Genomic DNA, 15014 nt, shown 5'->3' with positions numbered 1-15014 from the left:
CAGAAGAGGCATTAAAATGTCCAATGTCAGCTGAAATAGCAGGCTCACCAAAAGGTTATGAAGGTAAATGTGCATTGTACGTGTGTGTGTGTGTGTGTGTGTGTGTGTGTGTGTGTGTAGCGGGGGGATTATTACTAGAGAGAGAATGAATTGTTTTTCAAAGACAGGTGTCTCAGGAAAGCACTGACTAATGGAGCAGATGGTTATTGAATCTCCTATTTTCACGGATGAAATTAAGGTCATGGGAATCTACCAAGCTGCAAGAGCCGCTCCGAGAAGGCCCTCTTCTGGCTATGGTAGAGATGGAGGCCGGCCAGGAAGGAAGGAGTGTTCCTCAGGCTCCCCTTCAGCAACATTAACCAGCTATTCTTGTAGCTCCAAGAGGAAGTTTATGCCTCGATTCAGCCCGTCACCAGTCAGTCATCACACGTTGGCATCTCTACTCAGTAATGGTTTTCAAAATACAGAACTAGGGAAATGGAGAAGAGAAAGTTTCACCAACACCCCTGGGTGCGAGCGCCCCTAGACGTCGCGCTCCGCAACACGAGCGCGTGTTCCAAGAGCTCCTGGGTTGCCTTAGCCATGGCCAGGATGCACTGCAGGACAAGGAACTCCAAATTCAGATGCCAACTTGGAAAAGACTTCTGGCTCCAGAACCACGGACTGGACTAGTCGCAACGCATGGCGACAGACTTCTGCCTCCGGGTCCCTTAGAAGCCACCACAGCAAAGGGATGAATCCTGGACTCTTGCTGATGTACTTCAAGCCTTTCAAATTGATGCTACATTGAACAGAGACATCAGCATTAGCACTCTGAGGCTGGTGCACTGGTTCTGGTTTCAAGTACCCCCAGAAGCTGCAAAATCATGCCCAGGAGCGCAGGGCTTGAGTTAACTAAGAACTCACTGCCCCAGGTGATGGAGACAACAATTGTCGCAAATCCAGACAAAGCAAAAAACAAACTAATTTTCCTCAGAATCCTGCTCCTTTACATCCCCATCTAGCGACTTCACAAAACTCTCCATTATTTAAAATAGACCGGTGAGGCTGAAATACTTCAAAGCTTTATCTCCTCCCAGGATGGCTTTGAAGATGTCCTTGCTACTAGAGACACCCCACAGAAGGGTACAAGCTGTAGCTATCTGCTTGCACAGTTTCCAGGCGAGTTTTAAAGTGCTCACAATCCATTCTCTACTGCTGTAATTCTTGCTCTTTCCTTTCCAGAATTTTCTACAATCTTTAATTTCTGGAAGCTCTTCAGTAACTCTCCATTTAGTATTCTGGGTAAGAATTCCCATATTTGCAGTTTCAACCCTTCCAGGTCCTTCTTTGTTATTTTAACGTATTCTTCTTTAGTTCCTATATACCTGCAGGCTTCCTCCACGCGCTTTGCCCAAGGTCACGGTGGCCTCTGTTCAGTGTACCTGAGTGGCGCCATTTTCTCTAGCTTTCATTTTTCACTTAACATGAATTCACCGTCTGAACTTCCTAAGTATTCACCAAAGGATCACATTTGATAAGTAAATTGAAGATGGAGAAATAACTCAGTCATTAAACAGAGAGAACCAAGCAATTGGGCAACTGGATGGCTGGAAGGATGCTGAATAAAGGCATACTTAGAATGTATACTTGGTGTCCTTTAGGGTGGGCCAAAGCTAAATCAGTAGACATCTGGGTGAAACCAAGGATTTGTAGACTAACCTAGCAGAAGCCAGTGGTGAAAATCCAGTTTTCCTGGTTGAGCATGGAATTTAGAGAATATGATGATAGTTAGTGATAAGGATAACTTAAAGGATAAAAAAAGAAAGAGGGAAAAGAATATATAGAGCTGACACATAAAATAAAAATGATAAGATAGTGGATTCAAAAAACACCTTTTCAGTAGTAGCTTTGAATATTAATGGACTAAATTTACCAATTAAAAGATACAGATTGGCAGAATGGATTAAGAAATACAATCCAGCTATATGCTGCTTTTAAGAGACTCATTTTAGACACAAGGATATAGATAGATTGAAAGTGAAAGGATGGAAAAAGATTTTCCATGCAAATTGTAACCGAAAGAAAGCAGGAGTAGCTATAATAACATCAGACAAATTAGAATTTAAATGTAAAGACATTATAAGAGACAAAGAAAGACACTATATATTAAAGGGATAATTCACCAAGAAGATATAACAAACAAATATATATGCTCCTGATCAAGGAGCTCCAAAGTACATGAGACAGACATTGGCAAAACTGAAAGGAGCAATAGATGCTTCATCAATAATAGTAGGAGACTTCATTACACCACACTCCTCTGTAGATAAAACAGCCAGACAGAAGAAAAATAAGGAAACAGAGAAGTTAAACAACTTGATAAGTGAATTAGACCTAAAAGACGTACAGATCATTGCACCCCAACACACAAGGATACACATTCTTCTCTTGTGCTTATGGAACATTCCCCAGGATAGATCACATACTGGGGCACAAAACAGATCTTTATAAATTTTAAAACTTTGAAATTATTCAAAGCATTTTCTCTCAACACAATGGAATGAAGCTGGACCTCAGTAACCACCAGAGAATGAGAACATTCACAAATATATGAAGATTAAATAACACAATCTTAAACAACCAATGGGTCAAAGAAGAAATTGCTAGAGAAATCAGTGCTATCTGGAGATGAATGAAAATGAGAACATGATTTATCATAACTTATGGGAAGCAGCAAAGGCTGTGCTGAGAGGGAAATACATTGCCCTAAACATCTATATTAAAAAATAAGAAAGAACAAAAATCAAAGACTTAGTTGCTCACCTGCAGGAACTTGAGAAATAACTGCAAACCAATCCCAAAGCAAATAGAAGAAGAGAAATAAAAAAAATTCAAGCATAGTTACCTGAATGGGAAAACAAAAGAACAATAGAAAGAATCAATAAGACCAAAAGTTGGTTCTTTGAGAAAATCAATAAACTTTATGGCCACTAGCAAGACTGACAAAGAAAAAAAAAGAGAGAGGATGCAAATAAGCAAAATGAGAATTGAGAATGGGTGTGTTACCACAAACCCTGAAGCAATAAAAGCAATCATAAGAAGATACCATGGAAACTATAGTGAGAAACTCACTTGACTGTGCCTATTTGCACTTACTCCCCACCCTTGAGTCTAGTAGTGTCTGGTCAGCCCAGTTCCTGTATGTCAGGATGCTGTGGACTAGAATTTGTGAAATCCCTTGCCACATTGGGAACAGGGTGACATGGCACAGTTCTGATACATTTGTTGCTCAATAAAATTGGACATCTTGATCCCACAGCCTTGCCCCATTCCATACAGGAACCCATGGTGCCTGGAGTACCATTGTTTGCAATACTAGTGGTCAGTAAGAGGGAGGGATAATATGTTATGAGATATTTGGGGTTTTCTTTTACCTTTTAATTTCATTTTCTGGAATAATGCAAATGTATTAAATATGATCCTGCTGGTGAATACAAAAAAAAAAAAGAAGATACCATGAACATCTGCATGCCAACAAACTAGACAACTTAGATGAAATGGACAAATTCCTGGAAACACACAAAGAAGCTACACTGATTCAGAAAGAAATAGAAGATCCCAACAAACAAAGAGATTGCATCAATCATCAAAAATCTTCCTACAAGGCCCATGGGTTGTTCAGTGGTTAGCATGCCTGCCTTCCATGAAGGAGACCTGGATTTGATTACCAGGTCATGATCTGCCCCCACCCCAAAAGAAAAAATTCCTATAAAGAAAGCCCAGGGCCAGATGGGATCACAGGGGAATTTTATCAAACATTCCTGAAAGAATTAACACCAATCCTGCTCAAACTTTTCCAAACAATTGAGGAAGAAGGAACTCTACCTAACTCATTTTATGATGCTAATGTTGTTTTTTTGTTTGTTTGTTTGTTTTTTTTTTTGGCATGGGCAGGTGTTGGAATCAAACCCAGGTCTCTGGCATGGTAGGTGAGAACTCTGCTGCTGAGCCACCGTGGCCTACCCCCCCCACCTTTTTTTTTCTAATATCGTTTTAATACCCTATTGGATAAAGATGCCATAAGAAAGGAAGACTGTAGGCCAATCTCCCTAATGAATTTAAATGAAAAAATTCTCAACAAAATAATAGCAAATCGATCCAATTACACATTTAAAGAATTATACACTATGACCAAATGGGGTTTGTATCAGGAATACAAGGATGGTTCAACACAAGATGTAATACAGCATATTAACAAGTTGAAAGGGAAAGAGCATCATCTCGATTGATGCTGAAAAAGCATTTGACAAAATTCAGCATCCTTTTCTGATAAAAATACTCCAAAAGATAAGAATCAATATGGAAACAACCTCAATAGAACAAAGGGAATATATGAAAAACTGACAGCCATCATCATACTCAATGGAGAAAGACAGAAAGATTTCCCCCTAAGATCAGGAATGAGACAAGGATGCCCATTGTTACCACAATTATTCAACATTTGTTAGAAGTTCTAGCTAGAGCACTCAGGCAGGACAAAGAAATAAAAGTCATCTAAATTGGAAAGGAAGAAGTAAAACTTCCATTATTTGCAGATGACATGATACTATACCTGGAAAATCCTGAGAAATCTACAGCAAAATTACTTGAACTAATAAACAAATTTAGCAAGGTGGTGGGATATCAAATTAATGTGCAAAAATCAGTAATGTTTCTATGCACAAGCAATGACATAACTATGAAGTCAATTAAGGAAAAAAATTCATTCAAAATAACAACTAGAAGAATCAAGTACTTAGGAATGAACTTAACTAGGGATGTAAAGGTCTTGTACACAGAAAATGACATAACATTGCTAAGAGAAATCAAAGAAGATCTAAATAGGTGGAAAGACATTCCCTGCTCATGAATATGAAGACTTGTATAGCTTAATGCAATACCTGGATACATCCTAGAGTATATTAAGCACGTAATCAAAAAGTAATGGCAAAGTCCTTTGAGGGATGGGAGAAAAAACATAGAACTCTTAAACTTTACCATCAGGAAATCACCAATACTGTGTCAAACCATAGGGACACCCAAGTGAATAGGCCACTTCCTTGATCTTGAGGCTTACTCTCATGATGCTTATGTAGGTAGCAAAGAAGCTTAGCCTACCTATAGGTATGCCTAAGTTACTTCTGGAGGACCTCTTTTTGTTGCTCAGATGTGGCCTCACTCTCACTAAGCCCAACTCTGCAAGCGAAATTCATTGTCCTCCCCGCTATGTGGGTCATGACACGCAGGGGTGAAAATCTCCCTGTAAGATAGGACATCTGAAATAAAAATGAGAAAAAAAGTACATAGAGATAAGAATGGAAAAATTTGAGCAGCATCTCTGGGAATTGAATGATAACATGGAACTCAAAACATACATGAAATGGGTTTCCCGGAAGGAAAAGAGAAGGGAGAAGAGGCAGAAAGTATATTCAAGGAAATAATGGCAAAAAATATTCCCAAGTCTTATCTCCCTGATGACATAGGAGATGAATCCCAGGGATGAATCCACTCCTGGTACCATGGAATCAACAATTCCCAAAACGGGGAAAAGAAGTGTAACTAATGAAGTAGCAGTGGCAAAGAGAATTCAGATCGAGTTGAGAGGCTACTCTGGAGGTTGTTCTTGCACAAGCTTCTGTTAGACCTTGCTACCTATCATTACCTGCCAACCTCCAACCAGGACCATTCCAGCCAATCCTAAAGAACACCTAGGGCAATATATAAGATTCTACACTGCTGTCAGAACTATAAATTGGTACAAACTCTTTGGAACTTTAGTAACAAGGAGTAAAATTGAAAATATTCTTACTGTGTGGCTGAACATTTCCGATCCCAGATTTCCCCTGCTACCCTTTAGAAGTTTTCTTAGCTGGATAATTTTCTATTAATACTGTTGCACATGTGCATCAGGATGCTTGTATAGGAATACCACGTATAGGAAGTGAAATCTAAAGGTATATGAAAGGTATACCAACAGAAGAATAGACAAATATTTATGTTACATTCATAATCTTCATTCAACGAAATACTCTATAGTAATAAAATTGAATGGTTCACAGCTGCATATCATTATCCATGAATCTCATAAACATAATATTGAGTGAATAAAAATTATAGAATGCAAACAATAAAATAAATTCATATTTATAAATTCATATAAATATATATAAATTTTCATATGAATTTTTCATATAAATTCATATATGAAATTTTGAAATTTTTCATATAAATTTCAAACACTTGCCAAATTAACTATAGATTTTGTAGATACATAAAATTGTAGATACATAAAATTTTGTAGCTACATAAAATACTATAGATTTTGTAGATACATAAAATTGACATGAAAATATAAAGAAAAACAGAGGAAGAATAATTTTAAAAAATTCCAGATAATGGTTCCTTCAGTGGAGGGAGAGGAATCCAGAAGGTATGTATCTTTGACCTGGGTAGGAGATCCCATAGTCTATTAATAATTTTTTTATAAAATGTATCATTATGTATGTGTGTGTTAAAATGACTTTAGCTTAAGACATATGTTGTGAATTAAATTTTTAAAAATTTAACCTGATATTAAATTGTGATATCTCTTATATGCTTGAGTTTGTAAATTAAAGTTCCTATGCCAAGCACATCTGTTTTGAACTTCTGCAAGTTCAAAACATCATTGGAGCACATAAAGATTCATTTTGTGACATATAATTTGAGCTAAAATCTTTTATATGATCTGAGATTTTTAATAAAAAGCACTTGGTTTCAGTTTTTTTGAGAAATAGTGGTGTTTTTGCCAATGTAATTAAAAGTAGTTTAAATCTGATGACTGAGTATTTTTAGTTTCTCTTCAGATGAGATAACTTATCTGAAGTGGAAGTCTTCTTCCACAATTTGTAATTTCAGTTTTCCTTAGAGCAGCTATATCCCATATTCGCTGAATCCTTTCCAATGGGCAGATTCAGAAGAGTATTGATAAGACACATAGAGTACGAAGCAGTGCTAGGTAGCGATTAAGTGTTTTGGTAATGGGTGGTGGTGATGATAGCACAACATTGTAAACGTAGAAACAGTACTGAACTGTATATCTGAATGTGATTAAAAGAAGAAATGTTAGATTGTATATATGGTAACAGAATAAAAATCTTTAGAAAATCCATGGAACTACACTACACAGTGAATGGTAAGTTAAACCATGGACTATAGTTAACAGTACAATTATACAAATGTGCTATCATCAAATGTAACGAATGTTCCACACCAGTTCACATTGTTAGCTATAGGGAAGTGAATGGGAACCTGTATTATGTGCATGATTGTTCTGTAATTTTCACCCTAGGATTATTCTTTCTAATCTCACCACCATCCACCCTACTAAAAAACGTGAAAGTTCCTTTTACGTACACCGTCAATGCAACCGTCATGTTAATCACCTGTGTTCTAATACCTCCTCTTCTAATTGACACTTCCATTTTCACGGCCTTCATCTATTTAAAGCATGATGAATGAGCCATGTTCCTGCTCAATTATCTATTGATGATGATGTGCTTGTAGAAGATACTTGATATTGTCTTATCATAGATGGTCCCCTTTCTGCAATTACTGTTTGGATGCTAAATATTTTAAATAAGTAGGTAGTGAGTTTTTTATCTGCTACCTCTTTTTTTCTCCTTGTTTAATTAGAAGTGAAGCAGAAAATCATTGATCTAACTTGAGAGACATGTCTTAGACATTTTCAAACTTTCAGACTATTTAAGATTTAATTAATCTCCTTTTGGAATATTGCAACATAACTATTAAGCCTGTCCTATAAGCTGCCTTATATTTTTACTAATAAATGAGGACTTTTCATGGTTTTAGTAAGAATAGAGTGATTTAATGAAGAAGAGAATTTCCCCCTCACACACAAAAACTTGCAAGCTAAAACATTCAAACATATCTATGCATCAATGATTTTTGTGCTGTAAATGATATTTCTCTGTGAATATTCTTTGATTAATTTTATCTCCAAAAATAAATAATACAGTGGAAATATCCCTTTTCAAGATATCTGTTTTCATTCATAATAATTTGCTTTATAAATCTAAATAATTTTAAAAAAAAGAAAAAATTCTAATGAAAATAATGAATTCAGTTGTTATTGCTTCCTATAGCTAAAAATCACATTTCAGCTGCCTGATTTATATTAAAACCCTTTCCAATATAATTTTAAATGTATATTACTGTGCTTTTTAACTAGATTATTATTTTAAAATTTCTAACTGTTCTTTTATATTCACTTGCTCCAGTATTTTTCCCAATAATTTACTATGGAAGAATAATTTTCTCAGATGTAATATTTTTCCAAAGATTTTAAATAATTACTTAGGCAACCATAAACTGGATTATAAAATTAAGGTTATAAGTGATATGCATATGTGGTTAAATTGATATTTATGTGTTCTTTTATACATTCATCTAATTTGTTTCTACTTTCTAGAGGAATCTGTAAACATTATTATAGTATCTATGATTTGATTTTACACTGTTTTCACAGACATTTAAGGAAAATCCAAGTTGACACTACTTCCTTACAATGTCAACAGGGTGTAATTCCCTGAGACATATTTTTATGATATATAAGTTCATTGTTTCCTAGACTAACAGGAGCAGCTGCAGTCACCAAGGGAATGGTGTTTTTTTCAAAGTGCTCCCCTCTATGCTTACACATCACTCCACTCTTGATGTGACTGTAACTTCATTAACCTTGATTTGTTAATGAAGCAACAAAATTTGAAAGTGGACAACAGATTGCCAAATGTAAGCAATAGCAGGCTTGATAAACCTGAAATTCAAACTGTTGCAAAGAGGGAGCTCTCGGCCTTAGAACTGTAAACTAGCAACTTATTAAATTAAATTCCCCCTTTTAAAAGCCATTCTGTTTCTGGTATATTGCATTCCGGCAGCTAGCAAACTAGTAACAGTGACATCTAATTTTTCTAATTTCCTGGTGCTGGACAAATGCTCACCACTCATACATCCCACCCCTTGCCCCAGCTGAGGAGTGGATAGTTATTCTCTGGAGAAGTTGAGCCACAGTAATTTGGAATCAGGGAGAGAATAATACTGAAAACAGAAAGGTTTTTTTAAATGTGAGAAACTTGGGCATTTTTCTTCAGTCAGTCTCTGAAAACAGGGTTAACTAGGTGTTCACCAGCCCTCTCGTTCCCCTGCTCCTGTCTGCCTACTTTGGCAAAAGAACGGAAGGTTCCTCTCGGTGAAATTGAACAGTCCTGGAAAGCAGTTACTGAGACATTTCAGACAACAGCCCATCGAGCACTCTATAGGAAAGGCCACTAGTTGACAAACCTACTTAGGCATGTGGTTTGCAAGAAGGGTTCATGCCTTTCTCTTACATATGAGGGAGGACCCAAGAATTACCATGTAATTAAAGAAATTCTGTAACAGTAATATATGAAATAAAAATTGCAAAAATATTTGCAGAGCGGTGGTGGCTCGCTCAGTGGCAGAGTTCTCTACTGCCATGCGGGAGACCCAGGTTCATTTCCCAGTGCCTGCCCATGGGAGAAAAACAAACAAGCAAGCACAGGAAGCTGTAGAAGTAGAAGGGGGGGGGACATTGACATATAATTCATTTTTTAAAAATCGTATTTTAACAAATATATATCCCAATATTTCTGACACTTTTATTCAGGGACTAAAAAAAAAAACAAAAGCCTTTTTGGAATCTATACAGTATTTCACAAATTTTAGTATTTATCCTACTGATATAATAGATTTTTATTAGGGGATATTAAAGCCTGTATATACTTTTTAAATTTTAGATTCTTTTGTATCTTTTTATATCTTTAATATCCTTCTTCCTTTCACCCAAATTGCTTTTTACATTTCAAATTCGTATTTGTATATAATTCCATTTTGGCTCTCAGTTCCTATGAAATAGGAACATGGGAAAAGGGGCTAAGTCTTTTTAAGTCATAGTGACATTCTTTTCCTAAATTTTCTTTAGCTTCTTATAGTAAATCATTTTCATAGTCTGCATTTCCTCTAAGCCTTCAAAGGTGTGGCTTCCTTCCCTTGAAATATTTCTTCAAAACATGTTCTGTTTTATTTTTGTTTCTCCATTTGTTCTTAATACTCCCAATGAGGTAGGGATTAAGCCAGTTCAGTACATCTGATCACTCAGGTTGTACTGATCACTCTTTGCTCAAGTATTTTTTCCCTCCCTGAAAGATAGTTTCATCTGCCTAATGTTGCTTCCAATGAAACGGAGCTTGAAGGATATTAAAGAATGACGAGAAAGAAAGAATGAAAGAAAGAAAGAAAGACATGGGTTCAGGGGGTCTGAAGCTTAACTTTTACAGACAACAGACTTCATACAATTTTATTCTTAACCAGATCCTGGTTATATACTGCAGAATGACAAAAGGCGTGCGTGCATTTCCTGAGGGAACAAAGTTCTCATCTCTCAGTGTTCTTCCTTCATACTTAAAATAACCATTTGGGGTAAACAAACATTCTCTCATAAATCAGATAACGTAAAGCAGCTTACTGCCGCCACCACCCTAATGCCATCTACTCCCTAGTAGTTCCGCAGGTCTTATATTAATCCTATCTGCTACAGTCTAAGACTTCAATCTGGACATCAGGATGTTCATAGGTATTGTTCAGTTATCTGAAGCATTCTTCTAGAAAGTTGTGCTGCTTTTAGATGAGATGGCTACTTAGGAACAATGCCCAACAGTATCTGAGCTACGCACATCAATTACTTGGCAATACAACAACCCCTGATAGACACTGCTTTTATTTTTGTCACATTTCTTTTTTGGGGGGAGGGGAGGAGAGCCTCCATAACTTTCAGGTTGAAGTGTAGCAGCCCACTTTTGTCTGCTTTCTCAGCTGGGAGGTACAATTTCTGATCAGACACAGAAAGAGGTATTGATATAATAGAAGAGTTCTGTAACTTCTGATAAACTTTCAACCATGGAGTACAGAGGTGAAGACCAGTTCAATCTTATTTTCTTTCTTCCTTTTTTATTTTTAATTGCATAAAGCATCTCGAATGAGAGCACGATCTGCAGAGGCTCATTCTCTAGGATATCCAAATGAATGGATTAACACAGTTCAGATTTATTCCATGCCATTCTAGGCAGGTAAGTCACTTCTCACAAATTTAGAACTGAATAATAGCATGCTTTGGAGAGACCCAGGTAATTTACACTCATTTAATAATGCACATTTGAATAAAAGAGAGCTGCAATATTCCAAAAACGGAAGTAGTGGGATAGCAGAGGTCCTAGCTGTGAAGAGGAGATCATTTCAAATGTTATCATAATTATACGGGTGAGAGATAATAAAGGATTTAACTAAAGATTGGAAATATGAATAATAAAATGAGATAGATTCCAAAGGCTTTGGGGGTAGATTTGTCATGAATCTGAGATTAAGTTTGGCAGATGAGGGAAAAGGAGAGAATGATTTCTAGCTTGGCTCATGATAGATGATCATGAACAAAATGAGAATCAGTATGTGGTATATTGGAAAGATAATTTGTTTCTAATATTAGATTGGCCTCAACAAACTGTATGACCTTATACAATTCTATGTAAGACTTGAGCCTGTTTCGTCATCCAGTTTACCTCAAGTTCCTTTTGCGCAGTAAAGATCTAGTAATCTTAAAGTCAATTAATCACCTTCACATGATCTCTTCCAAATCTTGATAATAGGCATTGATTAAGCATACACTTGTGATCATTATAGCCCTTAGAATTGAGAGAAACACAAATTTAAGAAATTACATAATATAATGAAAATAGGAGGAAAATATGTACCTGCTATAATAAGTAATATGAAATAGTAATAATATAAAATAATAGTCTTAATTGTCAAAAAGTACTGTGTGATATAAACAGTCTATATTATAGTGGTTTAATAAGAAAGGAACAATTATATGAAAAGTCATATTTTTCAAAAATGTTATTTGATGACTTATGTGAAAAACTGCCCAAAAGGAGCCAATTGTGAACAGATTATTTAAGAGATACAATCTATATCTATAGATATAAATCTATATAAGAGATATATAGAACAACTTCCAAAAGCAAACTTTCTAAGTTTGATCCCTGGTAAAGAGAATAGCCAAATTTAAATTCAAGGCTGTCGGATTCTAAAATTCACGCACTTTATACTGCATCTTTGCACACTTTGGCATTATATTGCTTTCACTGGTAAGAAACACTGTTGATGTGTTACTTAGAGCAAAACAAATACACTGACCTTATTTTTGAGATTATATGCAACTATTATTTCAGACCAACTAAAATATTATTCCTATCATTATTTTCATTAAAGTTCTTGAAACAAAGACTAATCATTAAAAAAAAAAAATGACCGGTTGAAATGTATTTTACAAGAATTGAGGTTTGCTGCCATCTAGTGATCATTTGATTGTTGTTCTTCCTCTTCCTCATGTTTCAGAAAAAGTCAGGGAAATTAAAAATTTTTGTTTGCAAAGTGGGCTAACAAAGCTACTGAATAAGCTAACATAGATTAGTTGTGTATTTATAAATTCCATACAATTTGATGGCAGGGAAAATCTATTTTCTAAAATAATAATGAAAGAAAGATACAAATGAAAACTTCTATTATGGTTGAAATTTCAAAAGTGGAATCTGTCAGTTTACATTAAAAAAAAAACCATAACAAAGCCCTTTAGTAAAGCCTCTATACCTTTTATTTTATGGTTTATAGTTTTTTTGCCTTATTATTTGAAATGATAATTCTTTCTAATTTACATCTGGTCTCAATTTGGGGAGATTATATTTTAGGAAAAGCCGTATCTTTCAACCCAGGCTGGAAGTAAGAAGAAGAGTGGTGAGCAGTTGACTGGAGCAGGGTGGTTTCTCCTGAGGGTCACAGGGAGTGGAAGAAGCAGCATGGAGAGTGGGGTAACAAACCAGATTTGCTATTCCTATCACAGTATTCTGGGGAAACCCAATATATTACTAGGGCTAATTTAAGGAAGAATATAATGATAATCAAATAGTAGGGTACTCGAGGCATTGAAGTTTGGCATGGTATACAAACTCAACATACAGGATTTGAATTCCAAAAAATCATATCTAAAATACTCTTGACATATTAGATGGTGATTCTGGTTAACTGGGACCCTTACCTGAGCGTAGAGTTCTGTAGGCATAAGGGCACTCAGCATAGCCAACAAATAATAATGATGATGGTAATTCACCAGTTCTGTTCTAAATACATTCATTTACTCATTCAAAACACTGAATTTACTGAGAACATAGGAAATATCAAACTTCTCCTTGCCTTTGAAGTTTCTGGCAGAGAAAGCCATCTATAATTATTTATTGAATATGCCAAATGAGGAAGGTGTAAGAAAGAGGCAGCTTGTTTTGCTTTGTTTTCTTCTTTTACCTCCTACCTCTGTCTACTACTCACTCTTCTGGATCTCCATTACCCATCCCATAGCAGCATTTCAGGCAAATCTGTAACATTCTGGTAACTTTGGGTATCAGAACAGTTTCATTACCAGGTTTAAAATTCATCCTAATCTAGGTTAAAATCTTACTCTCTCACCTGGGCACAGGGATGAACAGAAGGGACAAAAGTTTTGCAATATATATATATATTGCTCTCCTTACTTGATATTCTTCTTCATATGACTTCTTCAGTCAAATCAGAAAAAAGGATGATAGAAGTTAAGGTAAATGGCCTTTGCATTTATCTTGTCCAGTTTATTGTCTGCTGTGATGTGGCAAACACTCAAATGATGACTTTCTATCAGGGCAAATTCTGGATATTTCAGAAGCTCCCATTCCATATTCTGTTACATATAAAAACATTTTTTTAAAGTTGTGACTTTAAACATTTAATATCTTTTGCACCCTCTTGAGTATAAGCTCCATGGGGACAGGGTGTGTGTTATTTGTCACTGTTACACTCTCAGCACCAGTATAGTGCTCTGTTTGAATATTCCAATATCTGGAGAATCATCTTCCTACGGAAAAAGGCTTTAAATGAAAGAGAAGGAAAAAGGGCTCTAATTCAGGTCTAAGCAAACTGGGGACAGTTAAACTAGAAAACTAGAAAAACATGAGTTTATGCTCATGCTTTTATACATGGCTGCTTATGGATTTTATTTGGTGAGCTGATAGATCAAGTCTGCATTCCATTCTCCATTTTCGCATGGAGCTTCTTCGGCAAGACATTTCCTGGAAGGCGGCAAAGGAAGCTTCCTGGAAAACCTAGAAAGTCCACCTCTATGGTTTCCCAAGGAATAAGAACCTCCAAATCAAAATTCATTACTGCACTCAATTTTAAATTCAAGAAGTCTTATAAGACTCCATTAAAATTCTTTCTTCATCTCTTTTATTTACTTCTTCTCTCTTGTCTATTTAATTTGTCTCTCTAACTTTTGAGTGGCTTTCTTTAAAGGGCAGAAAGCATGGCTGCAGTGTCTAAGGGGAAAAATCAACATATTAACACATTTTCATATTTTGATTACAGAAATCACTATTCTTCTAATACTCACACAGCTTCAAAACTTCATAATTACCACTAAACATCCCTGCATTGCTTCCATATGTAATTAGCATTACAACCTTCTTTATTCTTACAGGTGTCCTTAACTTTCCATTCCAACTAACAGCATCCTAATTCAAGGCTATTCTATTCTTCCCCTGACTTCTTACTTTGCCTTCCACCTCCACAGCTTTTTCTCTTTCCCTATATTGATATTAAAATTAAAAGTATTAAAAATCTTCTAATCATAGAAGTCTTTCATTTGCGGCTTCTTTGCAATAAGTGTATATGGTCATTATTAAGAAGAGAGAGGTGAAGGAGGGGTGTATATGGGAAAAATAAAATAAATTTTTAAAATTAAAAGGAAAAGAAAGAAACTAGCATTTGAAAGGAGAAAAAAAGAATTGACTTTTTGCAAAAGAAAAAAGCAGGATATAATATTTGACCTTTGAATTACA

The 15014-nt window shown here is 35.6% G+C and overlaps 1 pseudogene; it reads right to left on the bottom strand.

Moving 5' to 3' along the window:
• Nucleotides 1-494: 494 nt before the first annotated feature.
• On the bottom strand, nt 495-7436 carry LOC143690699 (heat shock factor 2-binding protein pseudogene; annotated as a pseudogene).
• Between the last annotated feature and the right edge of the window lie 7578 nt (nt 7437-15014).

Source organism: Tamandua tetradactyla, chromosome 7 (genome assembly GCF_023851605.1).
Source record: "Tamandua tetradactyla isolate mTamTet1 chromosome 7, mTamTet1.pri, whole genome shotgun sequence".
Classification (NCBI taxonomy): Eukaryota; Metazoa; Chordata; class Mammalia; order Pilosa; family Myrmecophagidae; genus Tamandua; species Tamandua tetradactyla.
Note: the sequence above shows the minus strand (reverse complement) of the source record. Positions and strands in the feature narration are given on the sequence as shown.